The sequence below is a fragment of the Gigantopelta aegis genome, chromosome 7 (genome assembly GCF_016097555.1).
Source record: "Gigantopelta aegis isolate Gae_Host chromosome 7, Gae_host_genome, whole genome shotgun sequence".
Lineage (NCBI taxonomy): Eukaryota > Metazoa > Mollusca > Gastropoda > Neomphalida > Peltospiridae > Gigantopelta > Gigantopelta aegis.
The window spans coordinates 33,414,875-33,427,563 of NC_054705.1; the positions used below are offsets into that span (position 1 = coordinate 33,414,875).

The following is a 12,689-nucleotide window of genomic DNA, read 5'->3' on the forward strand; positions in this document are numbered from 1 at the left end:
TTCCAAAACCAGATTTATTATTCTTAAATTTGGATTATTGACGAAAAGGTACCCATAACTATACATGTAGGTATAATTACTGTATCAATGCATAACATATATATTGTGTTATATTATTGAAATAAGCCATAATTAGTAATTGCAAACTGTCTGATCACTATTACTTGGGGGTTTTTTTTATTGTTTGTAGAAACTATACCATTGAATACCATCCACAAATTAAAAAAAAAATTTTTTTTTTTTTAAATCTATAAATGAAGAAGTAAAGAATGAAAGAAAAGAACAAACAAGTAAATAAATAATTAAATTGATATCTGCATACATGTACATATGCACAAGTTGCTCATTGCATTTAATTGTTGACATTCTAAAAATGACTATTATTAATGAATCGATTTGCATCTGAAGTATCTTGGTCTGGGTGTGTTTATTTTGGTATCATTAGAAGCGCCGCGTTTCGTAGAACATCTATTAAAATCAGCTTTCAGGAATTTTTATCAGACGCATTAATATTTTAAGTTATTTTAAAGGAAAATAAATCAAGGTTTATCGTGATAGACTACTTTCAACTGGGTGTTTGCTTAATTAGTTATTTATTTGTGGTTGTGTCTGCGACAGGGTGAGGATGACTGCCCATTGAATCAAGTTTGATATGACTGGCTGGCTGTCCGTCTGCAGGCGTAACCACTAACAAAAGGAAAGAAAATTTGCCACAGTACCATTGGTGGAATTTCACACCTGTGACAAAATGAGATATTGTCAAGCGTTTCTTAGTTGAAATCAGACCCGTGATAACGCTGTATATGCATTCAGAGGAACGCAAGTGTTTTATTATAAAAATATATATATATATATTATTCATTTTTTTTACGGCAATGAATTAGGACACAAAACTGGGGCATGGTGCACTGCCCTTTTATATATTGCTAGCTAGAACACTGTATTCATTCAAGTGGTTTTATAGTAAACGTAAACACGATCGATACCATTATGTGAATGTGTGTCTTCATCCCCTGGGTAACATTCATTTGATAATCCAGACGTTATGATCCCATTTCTCAAGGCAAATAATAGTTTTACTATGAGAGTAGTAAACAATGGGAGATCAGTTCTACTGACTGACCAGTACTTCTTCTAACTATAGGACTGTTACTGATGTTGATGCTAAACACATTTAAGTTTAGTAAATAATTATGAGTAATCATGAAAGTAATTGCTGATTACGATTACATTACCAATGTAATTGATTACGATTACATGTAATTGATTACAATCCATTATGATTACTGATTATGATTACCCCATCTCTGATGTGTGTGTGTGTGTATATATATATATATATAGAGAGAGAGAGAGAGAGAGAGAGAGAGAGAGAGAGAGAGAGAGAGAGAGAGAGAGAGAGAGAGAGAGAGAGAGAGAGAGAGAGAGATTATTACCAGTGTTTCTCAGTATCGTCAATATCATATATTAGGAATAAAAATTGTATTATGCAGTTATTTTTATTCCTAATATATGATATTGACGATACCGAAATATACAAGGGTAATAATCTCTTTAGCATATAAGCTCAAGCTTAATACGTGTTTTTGTAAACTGTACATGCAACTTCAATTCCAGTCCGCCATTACTAGATATTCAAATGACGTAAGAATATGTGGTCGTGGTGTATTTTTGAACGGAAATGATGTCAAACTCGAATGACATTATTTTAGATGTCCTTACATCAAAATAAAGTTTTAAGGGACATACCCTAGTTTTTAAACATTAACATATATTTTTGACTATTATAACCATTTTTGATAACTTAAATCATACTTTACTTAAATTTTATTGTTTAGATTATCAATTTCTGTACGTTCTAAGTGTTTTTGGTTATCCTGGTGTTTTTAATATCACAAAATGCATTTCTCATATTTTAAAAAATGCACATGTGTCTGAGAAGTAACAGTTATGGAGTCAAGCTTTAGGTTATTTTTAGAGGGTATTTCACCATTTCAAAGTCACAGACTCACGTTTCACTCAATTGTAACTTTGTCCAAATGTGTTACAGGTTTGTATATTAACTGAACTTAGTGTTAATTTTCACGGGTTGAAACTAGGGTATGTCCCTGTAATGCCTAACGATTTTTGTTTTCTGAACACTGGACAGCTTTCAGTGTCAAATTGCCAATGAAATGTTTTTATTTGATGACTATGAATGCATACGTCAATCATGGAGTGTCACCCAAGTACGTTTGCTTAAATGTCAATAAACGTAATGCCAAGACCTTGACTAATTTACATCTAATTTGCAAAGTTATCAAATTCTTAAAGTATGTGATCTGAAAAATATCACATACTTTGATTGCACTGAAAATGTAAGATATTATATGATATATAAAGTCGACCTTCGATAACTCAAACTTCGATCTTTCGTAAACGTCGATCTCTCGAAGTGAAACAGCGGTCCCGGCCGAACTGCTATACAAACTAGTAATAACAGACTTCGAACACTCAAACTTCGAACATTCGAAAAACTCTATCTCTCAAAGTAATTTTTGTGGTCCCACTATAAAAAAATAAGGGATATTGCACTTCCAAAACTCGAAGTTTGTGGAGTGACTGAACCTTTTAACTGTATCGGTAATACTTTAAAGAAAAATGAATTGTCACCCAAGCCAAGCGTGAGTGCCCCGACTGGTCTCGGCTATCGATGATACACGCTGTAATTACAGAATAATAGATCGCCGACTATGTGGAACGAAATGATCTTACATGCCTGCATTGGGTTGTCAGTGTTTGTACACGGCAGCGGGCCTCATTACACAAAGTACGGATAGTCTTGTAATCTTTAAAGAACTGTTGTAATAACAATTAACGCTGTTTGTTTGCAGAACCGTGAATATTCGGAAGAAATGCTGCTCAATCTGTGCAAGATTACAGACACAGTAATGAAAGACGATTTTTTAAGCAAGTGTGCCAAACAATCTCTAATTACAAAAATTTTTGAATAGTTCTGCTCTTTGTACTTTGTGATTTGAGAGATATAAATTATTTTGTACTGTTGTGAATGTTTTATATGTAAAAAAAAGGTACATAACCAAGTGCTATTTGGCATACAGTGTTTTGATTTGTTATGTTATGTCTCGTTATGTTACTGTTAGTGAGGGTTTTTAAAATGATTTTTGTGATTTATAATAATTTTGCTATTTATATTGTGTATTTTTTATTTGGTAAACAAACGTACTTAGTGCTAATCGACATTCAGTATTTTAATTTATTACGTTACGCTCCGCCTTGTTTTGACATTTGAAAAATATATCAACTTTAATTTATCGCTTACTTCCGGTTATATGTAAGTACGTGCTTTCAGGGGGTTTTTTTCGGGTTTTTTTACTTTACTGTCAGTTAATACAATAAAAGTACATAGAGATGTACATCAAATTGATCGGATTTATCTCGTTTCTGTTAATATTTACTTAGTTTCATCATATACACAGAAAAAATGTGCTAACGTCCGATATCATCGAAATGATAATACTGCAATGCAGTTTCACTTTGAGGTCTGCTGTACGAATTTTGAACACTCGAACTCCCTGAAACTCAAACTATTTCGTCGTCCCCTTCAACTTCGAGTTAACGAAGTTTGATTGTATATGCATGCACCATTCCACACATATACAGACAGAAAAGCACATACCATGGTAGTTTTTTTTAGCTTGTTTCAGCACCATACCTAATAGTCTAGTGCTACCGTGTCATAATCATACACCACCATGCTGCCCTGAGATTAAACAAACATTTTTCAATTCTTATTCTAATTCTAAAATTGCCTTTATTATTTTTTAGGATATGTAAGAAATAGAATAATACATTAATGTTCGTTAGATACCATTTATCTCACAACTCGTTGTGAGATAAATTGTATTTAATGGCCATGCACTCATGTATTATTCTCTATTTAACACAAGCTTTTGGTAAAATATCACAACTCAGCTATTGCTGCTGGTGCCAACATCAGTACAGTAATTACAGGACAACTCAATCTAAAACAAACTGGTTATATGAATTAAGACAAACTGGGAGAATAAAATCAGAGTTAGTTCCGCCCCGGGTTGGGCCCCTGGCCTCTCAGAGGTTGAACTCTGGGGCAGACATGCTCGAAACATCTGTATATGAGCATCAGGGTTGAAAATTAACATGAAAACCATGGTCGCCACCAGGGCCAGTTGAAGAAAAATCTTACTGACCCTTCTCAAATTCAACTAGCCCTCCCAATTTAACTGCACAGCGAAAATCAAAACTAGAATTTTCTTTGCTGAATAACAACCATGTATAATAATAACTATGTATATAGTCTGTTTGTGTCAAAAGGAAAACGATGAATTGGCATGAACTGCATAATGATTCAAATTAAAATTAATATAAAAACATATTATTAAGTTTTAAACCCATACCAACCCAAATAATATTTTTGAAAAAAGAAATCCATTAAAAAATACAAATGTTTCTTTACAAATTACCATTAAATGATCTCGTATTACTGTTTTATTGTTCAAATTACCTTGAATGTTCCATCAATGCCTTAAAACTGTATCAGAAAAGTAACCTATGCAGTTTTATCAATTTTTTTTTTATTATTTACACTAAAAAATAGTTATTTCAGATGGTATGGGTTTAACTTTACAGTTTAATAAATTAATATGTTTTTATATGAATTTTATATTTACATGCCAATTAATCGAATTTTGGAATAATCTCTGTAGTAATGGACAATTTCATTGTTAGTGTAAGTTAAAACTACAATATATATTTTGATTTTGTCCCAGAATAAAATCCTAGTAAGCTAATTAAATAGGATTAATTTGTACCATAACATTTAATAATGTCAAAAAGTAGGTTTACTAGATAATTATGGTGTATCTCAGTCCATTACAATAAGCCGACGACTTAAAAATTCGAAAACAAATTCAAGTGTCTGCAATACGTTTTGAGCTATATTTGTTTACAGCCCCAGACCAAAATCGTAGAAGTCTGGTTAGCCTGGCGCAGTCATAATATAGAACACGTTCTATATAATAATATCGTCTCCTGTCAGATTTGTTGTTTTGTCACATTGGTCATTTGATTCAGTTTCAGTGTGTTTCTTTTTTAACTGGTACCATACTCGCCACTCTAAAATCGATGGTCGCCCAACGGACTACCTTTGTAAAATTGTTAGTCGCCCTTAGCCAATAAAGGTCACCACAGGCTACTGCTAATTTTCAACCCTGGACTCGAGACTCTAATAGAGTCCGAGACAGTAATGTTATGACAATGCCATACAGGGTTGAAAATTAGCATGATCAAACCAGGACTCAAAACGGCCTGTGGCCAGGACGCCATATCTATTATGTGACCAATGTCCAGTTTGGGCAACTTAAATATTTTTTAAATAATGCCATTATAGTCGCCCAAATAATATGTGGGCAATCTTCTTTAGAGACATAAAATATGACACACTATTAATATTTGTATTCCATATTAAAATCATGTTCATGGTTCTCTTACCATAATTTGCCAACACCCTGTCAAACTGCAACAACATTAAAGGGACATTTCTGAGTTTATTACATTGTCAGATTTTTCCGACTAATAAAATATTTCTACAATTAAACTTACATATTAAATATATTTTCTTGTTTAGAATAGCAGTGTCTGTATGTATAGTCAATGTGTTTCTGGTCGTCTTAATATTTGTAAGAAGCCCAAACTGGGTTTTGTCTTCAAATAATTCTGTACGTACGAAAAAAACTACATTTTGGGAACTAAAATGAAATTTAACCTAGTACAAATATTACAACAATCAGAAACATGTTTAATATACAGACACTAATATTCGTCGTGTGATAGGTTTTTACTGGTTGAGTTAAAAGACCAGTACAGATGATAAGTTCTATTTTATTGAAATCTTCAAGTATTCAATATTATTATGAGTCTAGGTAAATATATATCTTCTATTTTTTTAAATATTTTTAAAGAAGAAGCTTATTTTTTATGTAACATGTAGGGGCCTATCCACTTTCCATCTGCAATCTAAACCTTTACGTTTTCCTTTTTATTATTGGTCTGGATGTACATTATTGTATAAGCGTGAATAAATGTGAACTGAAAATGTTATTCTGATATAACATTTGCATAAATTATTATGTCATTAAATTATGTATTCTAAGATGTCTGTGTGTTTTTGTCATTTTGGAGCAGTTTCAAACCTACCCCAAGAATACATGTTATTAGAAATAATAGTAACCCTATATATTTTCACTTGAAATTTTCAGAGATGCAACATTAATAACTGCTTGTAACATCTATAAGCTTACAACGGAAATTTCTCTGTTATTTTTTTATTTACAAAAGTGGACATAAATGACAATTAAAATCGTCATGTCGGCCATGTTTGGTCACAGAAGTACAAGGCTACTACGACCTTATTTTGCTTCATTTGGATAATATAGTGATGTTTTTTCAATAAGAGCAATAGTTTTAATGAAACTATGACCATGAAGAAAAAAAATGTTTTAAATTCTTTTTTGGGTCTGCGGTACATAGAGTTGGTAGGGGCTGAGTTGCTTTTAGGGCTAGCTTATCTGCTCCACCTGCAAACCTAGCCCGAGTACTCTGACTGTAAGAGAGCTAGACGGACATTTGGAAACACGCTCTCATTACAGTCAGAGACCAACCTATGTCTTTTTTTGGCAATTCCTGACTACCAAACGGTAGGCAACGAGTCCCGCTCTAATACCACAACAATCCTATGTTTGACGTCAAATACCTTTACATCAATCATTTTCGAGTTAAGTGATACAAAAAAATCCACATATTAATCACTAATACACATACTACAGAAAGAAACCCGACAGCACCCACATTCAGCTACGCTTCGTGACACTCGGTCGCAACAATTGCAAAGCTCGGCGATCTATTTCGAGACTGGGCGATTCCGCCTTGTGCAGCAGTTACAGGGGTCGTCTCATAAGAGGAGGCAGTACGTAGCACATACTTTTGCCGTATCCTGTCGATAACACCCCAAATGTATCCTTCAAATTCAAAATGTAATCAATAATGTGTAATTGTTTTGGTTTAATGACGTAATGAAATCCAAATTCATCCAAAACGGCATTAGCCAACTCTTCCATGTTGTAACTTCGCTTGATATGAGACGGCCCCTGTAACTGCTGCACAAGGCGGAATCGCCCAGTGCGCGATCACGTGGTCTACGTCTCGAAATAGATTGCCGAGCTTTGCAATTGTTGCGACGGAGTGTCACGAAGCGTAGCTGAATGTGGGTGCTGTCAGGTTTCTTTCTGTAGTATGTGTATTAGTGATTAATATGTGGATTTTTTTGTATCACTTAACTCGAAAATGATTGATGTAAAGGTATTTGACGTCAAACATAGGATTGTTGTGGTATTAGAGCGGGACTCGTTGCCTACCGTTTGGTAGTCAGGAATTGCCAAAAAAAGACATAGGTTGGTCTCTGACTGTAATGAGAGCGTGTTTATGTCCAAATGTCCGTCTAGCTCTCTTACAGTCAGAGTACTCGGGCTACTGCAAACCCTGTACCTGCCAGCCTTATGTCCAATGGCTTAACCACGACACCACCGAACCCACTACACTAATAGTGTGATAAGTTACGACGAAGTTAATCAGTGCAATGATTGAATGAATTGAATGACGGGCTGAAGTAAGTGAAGACAATTTCGATCCCTGCAAACAAATCGACTTGTTATGCTTGTGTAAGTAAATTATAACTTAGACATGTATGTAGCGTATAATATATGGTTGTTACAATAACTTCTAACGTATTTAACTTCTTACCAGTTTTACAATTCTTCGTTGTGGTTTTATCCATGGATTTACATGCCAGCTTCTCAACTTGGTATCCAAAATAATACGGCAATACAGTAATGCTACGCCTTCAATAATAGAATGTTTGGAACCAGTTAACGGGTACTGGCAGCACGGAATTAAACGGAATTACACGAAACTCTTCGGTTTATTTCGACAGATTTTTATGGTCCACTCGGTCTTGCACAGCATTTTGCATTGCATACGCACAGCAGAGGTGTAAATCATAATTATAATACACTGTTCCTTGGTTAATCACAAATATACATAGTGATAATAACCAGTCAATGGTTTTTTTTGTTGGTTTTTTTTATTCAAAGTTATCTGAATTAGTTGTTATGAATCTAAATCTGGAGAGAAAAAAACCTACCGGTTAAAACAAAATAAATTTCTGGTCTCTGATGAATGCGCGCGTCCACACTTTTTAATTATTTCCAACGGTATGATGTCGATTTTTGTAGGAGTAACCTGTGGGTTGTACAGACCCCCACCCCCGTGCTACTGTTAAGGAAAATATTTAAGGTACTAAGGCAAAGGAGGGGCCACCATGGCCACTGAGGGTGGACCAAGGCGGATGAGGAGCATGTAAAAGACCCTATATATACCCACTTTTCCTGTGCAATCCATGCTTTAAAAAACCGCATCGCCGCATCAGTTCTGACTAGAGACCGAATTTGTTTGTAGCTCAGTGGTACAGAGCTCGCTTGATGCACGGTCGGTCTGGGATCGATCCCCGTCGGTGGGCCCATTGGGCTATATCTCGTTCCAGCCAGTGCACCACGACTGGTATATCAAAGGCCGTGGTATGTGCTATCCTGACACAATTGCACGAGTCTCCCCTGGGTTGTCATGCCACGACCAGAAGCGGTCAGGTCCTTATAAGAGCCCTATGGGCAACCTAGGGAGACAACCAGCGACATAAAGGTCTATAATTAACGAGCTACTCTCGATTCACTAATATCAAAACCTATGCTAGCTCAGCCATTTATCTTTCGACTGACCGTTCAAAATTGCGCCAAACTTCCTCAATCAAAATTGCGCACCCTTTCTCTTTGGCATTAACGGCTCCATTCAAAATTCCATAGCACCACCACCACCCCCACCTGCCTGCTACCGATTCGATCGGGCTGCTGGTGCTCCCTTGCACCTGCCAGTGCAGGCGGTCCCTCCTCTCCTCTCCCCCCCCCCCCCCCCCCACCTTTCCTGTCATGGACGAAGGAGCCCGGCTCTTGTGCCCATGACAGGCGTGCGCTACAACAGCTTGTTCTGAATGTGCACGTAAAACCCTATGACCTGACCTGACCTGCTATCCTGTCTGTAGGATGGTGCATATAAAAGATTCCTTGCTGCTAATGAAAAAGAGTAGCTCATGAAGTGGCGACAGTGGGTTTCCCCTCTCAATATCTGTGTGGTCCTTAACCATATGTCTGACGCCATAAATATAATGTGTTGAGTGCGTCGTTAAATAGCACGTCCTTCCTTCCGAATTTCCTTCTGGTTTTTTTTCTTTCTTTTTTTCCTTCTTTTTTTTCCTTATAGACGCACTCCATAATTTGCCGTTTCGTGGGCGTTAGCTATGGCTTTTACTAAAGGGTACGAAGAATAAACGTAGGCCTAAGTACCCTAAAATCTTTAAAAATTAATGGATACATTTCTGTAATTTTTACAAAGATTATGGGAAGAGAACTGCTGCTTAAAGGGACAGACCCTGGTTTTTAAACACTAAGACATATTTTTCACTATTAGTAAAGTTTGTAAAGTTTGTTTTATTTAACGACGCCACTAGAGCACATTGATTTTTAATCTTATCATCGGCTATTGGACGTCAAACATATGGTCATTCTGACACTGTTTTTAGAGGAAACCCGCTGTCGCCACATAGGCTACTCTTCTTTACGACAGGCAGCAAGGGATCTTTTATTTGCGCTTCCCACAGGCAGGATAGCACAAACCATGGCCTTTGTTGAACCAGTTATGGATCACTGGTCGGTGCAAGTGGTTTACACCTACCCATTGAGCCTTGCGGAGCACTCACTCAGGGTTTGGAGTCGGTATCTGGATTAAAAATCCCATGCCACGACTGGGATCCGAACCCAGTACCTACCAGCCTGTAGACCGATGGCCTGCCACGACGCCACCGAGGCCGGTTTTTCACTATTAGAGCCGTTTGTGATCACTGACATCAAAGATTACTTATATTTTATTTTTTAGATTATCCATTTCTGTACAACCGAAGTGTTTCTTGTTATCCTGGTGTTCCTAATACCACAAATATTTTAAAAACGCACGTGCATCTGAGAAGTAACTGTTATGGAGTCGCGTTTTAGTCTATTTTAAGGGGTATTTCAACGTCATAGACTCTTGTTTCACTCTGTTTTATCCAAATTTGTTACATGTTTGTAAATTAACCAAACTTAGTGTCCATTTTTATGGGTTGAAACTAAAGTCTTGATGAAAATTATGTCTTAGTGTTTAAAAACTAGGGTCTGTCCCTTTAAAATTTGTCAAAGTACATGAAATACGGTGTCTTATTTTAAACATTTCAAACCCATAACCGCCTATAGTAGGGGTATTTATGATCGGTTTTGTTTTATTACTCATCCTCAAATTACTTTTTGGCCTGGTTAGGAAGACATTGCACCCCAGGCGTCCTTTAATTCTTGGCTGATAGACATATGTGATGGAATTACAGACATATGGGTGCAGTCCTGCCAAATATCAAATTCCTTACTTACTAAAACATTTTTTTTTTTTTTTTTTTTTTTTTTTGAAAACTGTCTGTATACGTGTATTTGTGGTAACCATATGTGTACGAGACGGGGGACGGACAGTGAGGTCACAATAGTTAAACTTGAAACCTCACAGTACCATCACAGTGAGGTCACACAAAGCTAATTGTTCAACATCACCGTACCACCACAGTGAGGTCACAATAGTTAAACTTGAAACCTCACAGTACCATCACAGTGAGGTCACACAAAGCTAATTGTTCAACATTACAGTACCATCACAGTGAGGTCACACAAAGCTAATTGTGCAACCTCACAGTACCATCACAGTGAGGTCACAATAAGTTTAATATGTAACCTCAAAATGATGTCAAAGGCATTGAGACAGGGATGTTAGTGGTCATTATGTGTCTACAACACGGCTAACTCCAAGTATGGCAAAGGTAGCCACACTGTGGCTATAATTATAGGAGTAAGGCTGTAAATAGTGACTCGCTAAAAGCCACACACAAAAAGAAATCAGGTTTTCGTTAACAGACCCCGACGAGAAAAAACACCTTAGGGGGTTGATTAATTGCTCCACTAAGTTATGTGGAGTTATTTAAGATGTCACCACACTGATAACATAGAAACATAAGCGTACAAGACAGGGGACATGGAAAACTGTCCCCCTAGTGCTGGAGCAAAACTTCAAATTCGGGCAAAAATGATACAGATTCGGTCAAAATGTGCTAACCTGAGACGTTTTCACCATGTATTTCTATCATTCTACCCTCAAAATTAGTTGTAATCCATGTAAAAATGCGTAGTGATTCGTCTGGTAGTAATGGTAATATGAATAAATATTATTATGCAGATTCGGGCATTTTCGTTTAATTCTGGCAAAAGCCAGCCTGTCCAGACACACACCCCCACCACCACCACCACCACCACCACCCACCCACCCCTACACAAATGGAACTCATACGCCTATGCATATAAACTCACGAGCTAAGGTGTGCTAAGAAGTGCTCTCCTTTAATTAGTTTCAGAGGAGTGATGGGAAGCGAGAATGATCGGGGGCGGATCCAAGAAATATTTTAGGGGGTGGGGTGGGTGGCTGACTAACGAGAAAAGGGTACATGGACCAACCCGCCCAAAGGGCATCCCAATGGGGAAATAAGGTAAAGATTCAATACATAATTACTTGCCAAAATTAACCCAATAATATCAAAATTATAATATTCTATTCTAGTGGGTCACAGGGGTGGGGATATATATATCCACAAAATACAACACTATATTGCCCCGAAGACGCGTCTCTGCCTGTCTGTCTGTCTGTCGGGTAGAAACACTCTAGTCTAATTCTCGTCGCTGCCAGTGCTCCACAACTGGAGTAACAAAGGCCATGGTATGTACTATCCTGTCTGTTGGATGATGCATAACTGGATTTTACCTCCCATACAATTATGTACGTATTAACACACACACACACACACACACACACACACACACACACACACACACACACATATATATATATATATATTATATATATATATATATATATATATATATGGATTAACTATAATTGATATTGGAATGCTTATATATTTCATTCACCAACTCAGTAATGTACGTAGCCCAGCTGTCGGTTCAGGGTTGATCCCCGTCAGTGGATCAATTGGGCTAGTCCTCGTTTCGGTCAGTGCTCCACAAAGGCTGTGGTGTATTCTATCCCGTCTATAAGATAATGCATATAATGGATCCTTTGATGGTAATTAATTGGAGCACTTTTTTTTTCTCTAATTATATCTATGGTACTTAACCACATATAAGACATAATATTACCGTATTTATCATGACAATGTGTTGAGTGAGTCGTAAATTATTGCGTACCGTTTATTTTCTTTCTAACTGTACATAAATCACCAACGAATAAAATGTGTAACTCGTGTTAATATAATATAAAACAATAAAAATAATGTGCATCGACCGGGAATCGAACCCGGGTCACCCGCGTGGCAGGCGAGTATTCTACCACTAGACCACCGATGCCTATAAACATCTATTTTGATGTTACGTCTTATAAACATCATAGCATATATTGCTAGT

General features: G+C 36.7%; 1 protein-coding gene and 1 non-coding gene across 2 annotated transcripts in view; both read right to left on the reverse strand.

Moving 5' to 3' along the window:
- LOC121377129 (exostosin-like 3) overlaps positions 1-7,906 on the reverse strand; it is a 32,380-nt gene extending 24,474 nt beyond the window's left edge. The window contains exon 1 of the mRNA XM_041505016.1: positions 7,837-7,906. The gene's annotated coding sequence lies outside the window, so the exon portion shown is untranslated. The remainder of the gene's footprint in view (positions 1-7,836) is intronic.
- Positions 7,907-12,561: 4,655 nt separating this feature from the next.
- Trnag-gcc lies at positions 12,562-12,632 on the reverse strand. Its single transcript has one exon. It is a non-coding gene; the product is annotated as a tRNA-Gly (tRNA).
- Between the last annotated feature and the right edge of the window lie 57 nt (positions 12,633-12,689).